This window comes from Chlorocebus sabaeus, chromosome 13 (genome assembly GCF_047675955.1).
Source record: "Chlorocebus sabaeus isolate Y175 chromosome 13, mChlSab1.0.hap1, whole genome shotgun sequence".
NCBI lineage: Eukaryota > Metazoa > Chordata > Mammalia > Primates > Cercopithecidae > Chlorocebus > Chlorocebus sabaeus.
In genome coordinates this window covers 36,974,492-36,985,782 of record NC_132916.1, presented here as the reverse complement: position 1 = coordinate 36,985,782, position 11,291 = coordinate 36,974,492, and positions in this window count along the sequence as shown.

The window sequence follows — 11,291 nt, the reverse complement described above, 5'->3', positions numbered from 1 at the left end:
AAAATGCTTGCATAAATGACATCTGTATTAACTATACGTATTATTCCTTTCTCAACTAGGTTGAAATAAAGGCTATATCATTGTTCTGCTTTATGCAAAAGTCACATAGACCGAATGTTCATGGCTGCATGTAAGTTTGAATGGATATACCATAATTCATGGAATCAGAGACTAAAATTACAATTCTGTCTGGTAGTACCTTATATTATACTAACTTTAATTAAAAAAAACACCTAATTTTCTAAAACCAAAAAACACAAAAGTGAGAGAGAGAAGGAGAGTGAGAGAAGAGAGACAGAAGGGAAGAAGGAATGAAGGAAGGGAATGAAGAAAGGGAGGGAGAAGGATAAAGAAAAGAGGAAAAAAAGAAAGGAAATTTTGTAAATGAGTCTATTATTTTAAGGCCAAAAAGGTCAGTACTAACTTAATTAAATAACCTTTTCTTTTACCAATTTTTTGGTGAATTACTTAAATGCATGCTCGCATTTGCCTATATGGAACCAAAGAGCTTCTCAAAATCATAAGCGATGTATATATCCTTTAAAATCTTGGTTACTACACTTTATCCAATATAATTAAAACCAAAAATGATGACTATGCAATTTCTAAAATAGGGATAGTAATGCCTGTATCATAGGCTTGTTCTGAGTACTGGGCAAGTTTATGCTTATAAAACAGTTTCTACATAGTTAGCATTATGTAGGCATTTGAAAAAGAAAGGAAGCAAGATAAGAAAGGAGGATGGTTACTCATTGACATTTCCATTTGGAGAAATATTTTCAGGAAAAAAAATGTAGGTTTGTTTATTTAAAAGGTGCATTAACAGTTGGAAGGGGCTGATTTGTATCAATTTGTTTCTAAAATTATAATGTTTTTAGTTTTAAAAAAAAAAACTGTAGAAGAATGTTGGTACTGCTTCATCATTCTTTAAGGATAAGCCAGCACTTGTTAGCACTATTGGCGACATTGTTTTCGCCATCCATTTAGTATGCTGATAATTGTTCTCGAAGCTCCTTACACTGGGAATACAATCTGCATACCTAGAATGATCCTCTAGTTCTGTGAGTGTTTCACTAATTGAAATATTTTGAGTTACAAAATTATTATATTTTAGTGTATTAATCGTTTAGTACATTTATTTTGAAAATACTTATCCACTTTTATTTCTCAAAATTATTTTTGTCTAAGGTTTTTTTTTCCTTTGTAAAAATAAGATTCTCCTTGTTTTTATTTACATTATGAGGCAAGAAGTCATACTAAAATAAAGACAAAGTAGAGAACTTTCACATCAAAAAAGAAAGTTTGATAAATGAGCCTGAATAGAAGTAACTGGATTTAAAGCACTGCCTACTGCTTCAATTTGAGGGAAGAGAATAATGAATAAGTATCTCTATATGTATAAGTACAAAAAAAATTTATGTATGCATACACACATATATATGCACATGTACACATCATGTGAATTTATACTGAAATTAGTCATTCATATTTTTATTAGTCTGGATACACATGCAAATATAAATATACGTATATAATCATAGATGAAATAAAAATATGATAGTATCATGTAAATAATCTATACTTACATAAAAACCATAAAGTGTTTTATCTTGAGATGTCAGGGAAAACTTAAGAAGTCTCAGTCATGCAGATTTAGTCTATCTTATTTTTTAAATTAAACACAAAATAATAATAAACATCATCATTTACTGAGTGGTAGCCATTATCAGGTATTTTGCTAGAAGTTTTCAATATATTACCACATTATACCCTAAAACAATTCAGTGATCTAGGTAATATTATTGCTCTTTAAAGTAGAAATAGTGAAGGCCAATAAGTTACAACTGAAGTATAAGGTCTCTCACCCTAATTTAAAAATATCCTGTATTTTGCATCATAATGGATATAGCATTTTTTCAGGCAAAGCTATTTGAAAATCCAGTTTATTGTCTTTTCTTCACAGTTGACTCCTGTTGATGATGATGATGAAAGTGTCCTTTAGCTTGTCTTCTGTTGCATTTTGTAATTGTACTACATATACCATTTTATTACATGCAGATCCATTATCTATTTTTCTGTACCAAATAATGCATCACACTTTTACATTTGAGTATCAAATAAACTGCCACATATAATGATGTTTCCTTGTGGATATGTCTTTCCTCACCCAAAATACTGTATTTCCAATGTGGGCCAGAGACTATAAGCTATAAAGTGAAGTCTGTAGCACCTAGGTCATGCAAAGGACACAGGTGTTCATTAAATACCCATTGTCTCATAAGATTATTTGTCAAGAATGTTACCAGAGGCATATAATCGTTTACCCAATCCTTCAGCATGAAACAACTTAGTAACTTTGGAGTATGTTCATTTAAAGCAAGTAAATCTCTCTTCCCCTCCATGTTTAAATCATTTTTCTATTTAGGTATTAGTCAAGATTAATGGTATTATTTGTAGCAATCATTAGTTTTACAGATAGACTTCATGAAGATTACAGAATTTTTGATTTATATAGATATTTCCTAACTCCCTTAACACACTTTTCCAGGCAAATGCCATATTACATAGTATTTAAACATGAAAACTTTATGTAAAATATGCATCAAAAATTGTACTTATTGGTGTTATTAAAAAGCAAAAATCATTACTCTAGAGTCGGAAAAATTTGATATGTAAATTATCAATAAAGAGCAATTTATCACTGATAATTTTAAGTCATCGTATAATGTAAGATTAACTAAACAGAAATAACTTTCAATTAATATTAAAACTTGTTCACATGTGCTCACATATATTAAGAGATACTTGTTTAAACATATATTTTTGACTGAGAGATCATAAAGTATGTTTTTCTACATTCAAGGAAAGGACAAAATGAACAAATAACATTGTTAAAGATGAATGGAACTTTTAGATAAATGAGAAATTCAATGTGAAGTAATTTACTTTGAGAGAGAATAACTTTCATTTTTGTGTAACTATGAAATCTCAGAGGTCTTCTGATGAAGAGGCCCTTTAAAACACTGCTGCCTTTTCCAGAATGTTAAATGCTTGGACATGACCCAAAATAGTCCACATCCCTGTAAACTGAGAACAGGATTCATCATATACTAGGAATGCAGGAAAATGAGGCACAGAGAAGGAAAACACATATGGGATTTCACAGGGCACATTACGAATCTAAGTTGCTCTTTGTATTCAAACTTAAGATAAAAATCCAGAGCTTATAAAATCAAAAGGCCTGAAACAATAACAAAGACCATGAAGGGATTTTCAGGCTTCTTCCAATTTTGGTATATTGAATCTGTTCGAATGAAGAAGATAGATATTTAATTGGTTAATCCTTGAGTAAAATTTCACTTTTATACAGCTCAAATTCTATATATAGAAAGTAAAGGGAAAGGAAAGGGGAAAGGCCAAATTTTTATTTAAGTGATATTGTGCATGATTTAAGGACTCACTGAAATGATAAGCTTGACTTTATAGATGATTCATACTAAGATAAGGCAATTAGGCATAAACACATACATATAAGTGCACATTTTAGTCATTCTCTTCCTCTCCCCACACTCCTCTCTCTCTCTCTCTTTCTCTCTCTCTTCCCCTACCCCTCTCTCTGTCTCTCTCTTGCTCTTTGTCTATCTCTAAAACCTGTATAATGAATCTTAGAACTATTGAAACTGTAGCTTTCATGAATTCCAGTGAAAACCATGATTGTCTCAGTCTTGAATACTTCATTGTTTATAAACTATTTTCCCTATTCTTTGTTTTGGGGGCTATGTACAGAGGGTCGAGTTTGGTGAAAACATAAACTTAGATACAGCTTTACTATTACGAACTGCTTTCAGTGTATCAATTTCCAGAATCAAGGAAGAAATGCAAGCTTGTTATAATGCCTGTCTTCCTGAAAAAGGTCTTTTACAAATTTAACTAAACCTGACAATAATTTACCATATCTTCCTGAGTGAAATTAAATATAAGAAAAAAAAAAAGCCCCTCTTGAAGAATTGCGTTACATATTTCACTTTTCAAAGGAATTTCAGATGTTGATCATTTATCCTAAAATGTTTGCTTGAAATATTTAGTTATTTTGAATGAAAAAAAAATTACTTACTCCCTTCTTTATATATAAATCAATCTAAATAGAAATTACATAAAATTTCAAAAGATTCCTTCAAATCTTTGTCTGTTATTTTTATGTTACGAACAGCAATTTTTAAAAAAAAGTAATATAATAATTCTGCATTCTGGTTATTATTCAGTACAGAATTGCCTATTACACATTGTCTCTGGGGAAGTATAAAGAAGAAAACATCATTCTGAAAGTCAAGACCAAAAAAAGGAAAGTGGAATAAACCACCACAATTCTTTCTCTCAAACATTTCATTACTATGTGTTTTGAATTATATCCCACAACTTCCTCTCAAATTAACTCCCTCCCTGTGGTTCATTTATTTGTCCATTCACAGAACAATTTTGAGTATCTCCCATGTTTTATACGTTAAGCTGTTGTCTGAGTACATGGAGATTAAATGAGTGGTAGGCCTCACCCCCCAAAACATCTAGCAACTGTAGGAGACATTTAAAAATTGGCAATAAGAACATAATTGGAAAGATGATTATGGTAGAGGCCCATAGTTACAAAATTTCTCAAGAGGACCTCACTTTATCCAAGAAAGTTAACAAAGTCTTCAAAGAAAAGATACGATTTAAAGTCTTTAATAGCAATTATTATTCAATAAGTTTGAAATGTAAATTAAGAAAAAGATACTGAAACGACTCAAAGGTGCCAGAGAGTATGCCTCATCAGAAAACTGCAAGAATTTCTATAAAGCTCGTTAAAAGTGATCTCTTGAGGTTGTAGCAAAAGATTAGATGGAAATGTAAGTAGGGTACAGATAATAAGGACCCTGGTAAATATCTAAAACTTTGGACTTTTACCTAACTGCAAAAAGGAGCCACTAAATAATTTTAAGCATGTGTTAAGAAGACTTGCATTTTAGAAATATCACTCTCACAGCTATGTGGCAGATAATTCGACTGGGGTGGGGAAATTGATTAAAAAGCTATTCTACTATTCTAGATAATTAAGGCAGGTCTGAGCTAATGAAATCTAGTTGAAATAGGGAGCAGGGTAAAGATCTGAATGCTTTGTGGAACATAGAGAAGATAGGACTAGGTGACAGATTGAATGACATAAGAGAAAAAGAGTTTAAGATTACCCTCAAATTTCCAACTTGGAACTGAATGAATGTGATATGATTCATTAAGATAAGAAATACAAGGTTTGGAAGTGAGTTTGGGTTGAAATATGGTGAGTACAATTTTTGAAATGTTATTAGATCTGAAACAGTTTCATATAACTAGGTAAAAATGTTGGTTAAGAAACTGAAAATTCAGGTCTAGAACTGAAGACAAAAGCCTCGGTTGGAGGGAGAGCATCTGTAATTGATAAAAATATTTTTGTGGATAAGTTCTGTGTGAGAATATTCAGAACAAAATAAGCAAAAAGCCACCAACACATTACATTTCAATGTGTCAACTATACATTAAATTTATGTCAGAAACATTTCTTAAAAGAAAGGCAAAGAGAGAATAATGAACCCAAGCATTAGTTATATTGATTTTCCTATTGAGAATGTCAGAATGCATTGATATGGTCATTGACACGACCCAAGAGGGGAATAGTTTTAATTTCCATGTCTGTTAAGCCAGTACCTGAGAAGATTTTCAGATGTTCTATTAAAGGTTCAGTATCTGTCCTTTTATGTGTGATTTGGATTATTACCCGTCTGCTATTTTATATAGAAGCAGAAGTGAAATGGAGTGGCAAAATAACTTGTTGAAGCTCACCTAATATATTCAGATGAAAATCAAGCCTAAACATTAAATATAGCTGACATTACATTTATCATTTTTGTGAGAAAACAAAATGAGTGAATCATATTAAGTACTGCAATGTATTAGGATGTATATTTTAAAGGCCCCAGAGAATATGACTCGGTTACTTTTGGCTAAAATAAATAACAATGGCAAAGTCACTACTATGTGCTCAACAATTCATTTCCTTTTGTTCCTAGGAACAAATTGATCTACATTTTCCAGTGTCTCTTTCAGTTAGATGGGCTTGAATGATTAATTTTGTTTAACGTAGTGTAGGCAAAAGTGAGGTAAGTCACTTCCAAGTGATATTAGGTGCCTGTTGCTGCATAAGAAATTGCCACAAGCTTAACAACATTAAAAAAATACAAATTAGTCCAGGCACGGTGGCTCATGCCTGTAATCTCAGCACTTTGGGAGGCTGAGGTGGGCGGATCACGAGGTCAAGAGATCAAGACCATCCTGGCCAATATGATGAAAACCCGTCTCTACTAAAAATACAAAAATTATCTGAGCATGGTCGTGCACACCTGTAGTCCCAGCTACTTGGGAGGGTGAGGCAGGAGAATCCCTTGAACCTGGGAGGTGGAGGTTGCAGTGAGCAGAGTTCACGCCACTGCACTCCAGCCTGGTGACAGAACAAACTTCTGTCTCAAAAAAAATACAAATTAGGCTGGGTGCAGTGGCTCATGCCTGTAACAGATCACGAGGTCAGGAGTTCCAGACCAGCCTGACCAATATGGTAAAACCTCGTCTCTACTAAAAATAAAAAAAATAGCCAGATGCAGTGGTGCATACCTGTAGTCCCAGCTACTCAGGAGGCTGAGACAGGAGAATCACTTGAACCCGGGAGGCAGAGGTTGCAGTGAGCCAAGATTGTGCCATTGCACTCCAGCTTGGGTGACACAGCAAGATTCCGTCTCAAAACAAAAACAAAAACAAATTAGTTATCTCACAGTTTCTTTAGGTCAGATTTTGGGATATGGCATGACTGGGTACTCTGCTCATTATGTCTGTCACAGGACATTGACAGGTTAGGGAGGTGGTGTCTGTTGTTCTTATATGGGGCTCCAGGATGTTTCACGTTCATTGGTTGTTGGCAAAATTCATTTCCTGAAGCTGTAGGTTGAGATCCTAATTTCCCTACAAGCTGTCTGTCTGCTTCAGATTGCTCTCAGGTCTTTGTCATGTAGCCCCTCTAGCTTCAATTCTTAATTTTCATTGTTCTACCTTAATTCTTTTTTTTTTTTTTTTTTTTTTTTTTTTTTTACACCTTAATTTTAGGTTCAGGGTGTATGTGAAGGTTTCTTATATAGGTAAACTCTTGTCATGAGGGTTTGTTGTACAGATTATTTCATCAACCAGTTATGAAGCCTGATACTCAATAGTTATTTTTTCTGCCCCTTTCCCTCTCCATCCTCAATTAGGCCCTAGTGTTTGTTGTTCCCTTCATTGTTTTAATGAGTTCTCATCACTTAGCTCCGACTTATAATTGAGCACATATTGTGTTTGATTTTCTGTTCTTGTGTAAGTTTGCTAAGGATAATCGCCTCCAGCTCGATCCATGTTCCCGTAAAAGACAAGACCTCATTCTTTTTTATGGCTGCATAGTATTCCACGCTATTTATGTACTACATTTTCTTTATCCAGTCTATCATTGATGGGCATTTAGGTTGATTCCATGCATTTGCTATTGTGAATAGTGCTGCAGTAAACATATGTGGGCATGTGTCTTTATAGTAGAGTGATTTATAGTCCTTTGGGTATATACTCAGTAATGAGATTGCTGGGTCAAATGGTAGTTCCATTTTTAGCTCTTTGAGGAATCACCATACTGCTTTCCACAATGCTCAAACTAATTTAGACTCACACGAACAGTATATAAGTGCTCCCTTTTCTTTGCAACCTTGCCAGCATCTGTTACTCTTTGACTTTTTAATAGTAGCCATTCTGACTACTGTGAGATGACATCTCACTGTGGTTTCAATTTGCATTTCTCTAATGTGCAGTGATCCTGAGCTTTATAAAATATGCTTATTGGCCATATGTATGTCTTCTCATGAAAAAGTGTCTGTTCCTGTCCTTTGCTCACATTTTAACACGGTTATTTGTTTTTCTCTTATAAATTTAAGTTCCTTATAGATGCTGGATATTAGATGCCTCTGTTAGATGCATAGTCTGCAAATATTTTCTCCTATTCTGTGCGTGGTCTATTCACTCTGTTGATTTTTTTTTTTTTAAGCTATCCAGAAGTTCTTAAATTTAATGAGATCCCATTTGTCATTTTTTGTTTTTGTTGCAATTGCTTTTGATGTCTTTGTCATGAAATCTTTGCCCATTCCTATTTCCAGGGTGGTATTGCCTACGTTGTCTTCCAGAGTTTTTATAGTTTTGAGTTTTACATGTAACTATTTTATCTTAAATCTTGATATGAATTAATTCACATCAATTGTCTCTCGTCTTGGGTCTCTGATTTCCAGTCTCTGACCAAGTCTTATGTAACTGGATCAGGCCCACTTGGATAAGCACTCTTTCTAAAACTCAACTGTGCCAAATAGCATAGCCTAAGCACAGGAATCAAATATCTCATAATCAAAAAGTGTGTATAGAAAGGAGTGGGGAATCTTAGACACCATCTCAGAATTCTACCTACCAAACTAATCCATAAAATATTTCATGGGCCTCCCATTCACTTTCTCTTTCCTGCCTTCTGGCAGATGCAGAAATCCAGTGGAATCTTCTGAGGCTTTGAAAGATAGTGGACCCACCAGATGGAAGGACCATAGGTCCCTAAATGAGTATCGCTACCATCTATTCTCCCATCCTCCAACTTCTTGCATTGCTCTGGGAATGGGCAAGAAATAAACCTTTATTGCATTTGATTTTTGGATCCTTTGTTACAGAAGAAAGCCTATTTTGGCTAATACATAAATAGGTATCAAATAATAATGCGATAATATGGTGATATATATTAAGAGCTAGCTGTTTTACAGCTTTTTATGTAGTCCTTCCTTTCCTTCATAATTCAGGTAATGTCTCTCACTTTCTATATGTGGTGGCCTCGAGCACAAAGCTTGATTTTGAGCCAAGCTAAATAGATTTTTTAAATTAAATGCAGACAGTAGTTTTAAAGTTAATGTGCTTTTGATGTGCAATATGCAGCCTTTATTGAGTGAAAAATGTTACTCTGAGAATTATAGATAACTGGCCTTTGCATATCAAGAGCAAAGTTGTGAGGTTCAAGACACAGGCTATGAATCATGCATCAGAGATTAGTGAAATACATTTGTTTTACTCACCTAAAAGGAGAAAAAGTATGATTGCAGAGGGAAGGAGGAAGATAGAGGGGAATGTAATGTGATACTGTCTAGGTTTCTGAGAAGTAGAGAGACCCACATCCCTGGAGAAAATGAAATCCTTATAGAGAACCCCCTTGTGCCACAGGAGGTTGAAATTGTCAAGAACTACAGCTGATGGAAGTGCCTAGGTGCATGCACCAGAATGAGTGGTGGAAAAGCACCTGAGAGTTCTAAAGCATTCTCTAAAACAATCAGCTGGCTGACAAATCTGTAGGGACTGAGAGTGAGGACAGGGACCCATAGCACATGGGAATTTGACTAGTAGCAGCTAAGGCTGGGAAAGTGAAAACACAAGCCGATGCTGAAGACCAGGCAAGATCAATAACATCTTGGTGGAAGCCACTAAAAATGGAGGATGGCACTCGTTGAAGACCCTCCCCGGGTAACAGAATAATATGTTAAGTACCTCCCCCATTAGAATTTATATCAGGCGGGGAAATAAAGGAAGAGAAGAAGTACAAATAAATTTAACTTGAATTTTCATGTTTAACCTGGAAGTCATTGGGCTTATGAATTGTCAATATAAGACTTTCCACAACTAGCTGGACTAGAGGCCCAAATAGAGGCCCAAATTGAGTCACTTTGGAGAAATATGTAAAATAACACCTATGAAGACAAGATGTAATATTTTCCCTAAATGACTTGATGGAATACTTTTTAATTTGTGCATCTATAGCTACTGATATTTAAAAAAGAAGGAAGAGAAAGAAGAAAAAGAAAAGAAAGAAAGAAAGAAAGAAAGAAAGAAAGAAAGAAAGAAAGAAAGAAAGAAAGAAAGAAAGAAAGAAAGAGAGAAAGAAAGAAAGAAAAAGACTTCCCAGATAAAAACCTTCTTAACTTAATAAAGGAGTCCTATTGAAGCATAGTGATTTTATAGCTTCCTTTTCTTCTACCTAACTCTTAAATGTTGCCTTAGATTTTATCCTTGGCCACCTTTGTAACATACTCCAAAACCCATTCTAAAGAAATCTCATCTACTAGTGATGCCCAGAAGATGGTGGAATAGGAGTTCTTTGGCTTCACCTTGCAACCACAGAAATCCAACTAGCAACTATCCACAGTCAAGGCTATCATTGTAAATACCCCAGATCTTAGAAATCAGACTGGTACACTCTCTTAGACTATAGAACCAAGAAAGCTGCTATTGGATGATAAGATGAATGGCTCTCTTTGACTGTGCTACCCCTCCACCAAGCTGGCACAGCATCAGATAATTCCTGTGGACTCACGGTTTCTACAAGGTGAAAAGTAAGTTGAAGGCAGACATTCTGCCTCCCCATTGTTCTAGGACTGTTCACGGGAGGCTAACTCCTGTCTCATTCCAAAAGAAGCACTGGAAATACTAACGGGGCTAGACTCCCTGGGGTCAATTAGAAAAAAAATGAAAGTGGGGCTTGTAGTGCCCAATGCACTGTTCTTAGTGTTTTTTCTACATTTCAGCCAACAGCAATGCCACCCCAAAGAAGTAGCCAGTAGCACTGTACTGCAGGAAACATTGTTCAGGGGTCTTTTAGGATTAAACCCCTAACCAATTTTCCCACAGAGCCTGGGTACTCTCATTAGGTCTTCCCTAGAGCAAGAGGTAGCTGTAGGTAAGCAATTACCCATAAAGGGAACATCTGACTCCACTCAACTCAAGAGGGTGGTCCAACTAAGTTCAAATGTTTCATTAAGTATTCAAAGCATGGAGACAATTGCAGGTCAGTAATTACCCACAGAGGGAGCATCTGGCCCCACTCAATGCCAACCACATTGTGGTGGCTTTACCAAATCTTGGTGCTCTGCATGGGTATACCCTAGGCCAGGAGGCAAGCCCAAGTCTACAGGTATCTGTGGAGTATAGCCTCTGGCCCTGCTCATGTTGTGTGGCCAAGCAGCAACTCAGAGATCTCATCCAGCTTCAGAATCCATCACATAGAAAAGTCCAAGTACAGATTCTAAACAGCAATGCCACCCATTCAAGGAAGAAAGCCTGCAACCCTGCTCAGATAGAGATGATTAGAGACCAGCCAGCGTTCTCATCTGACAACAAAGTTCAGTCAGTGGTTTCAC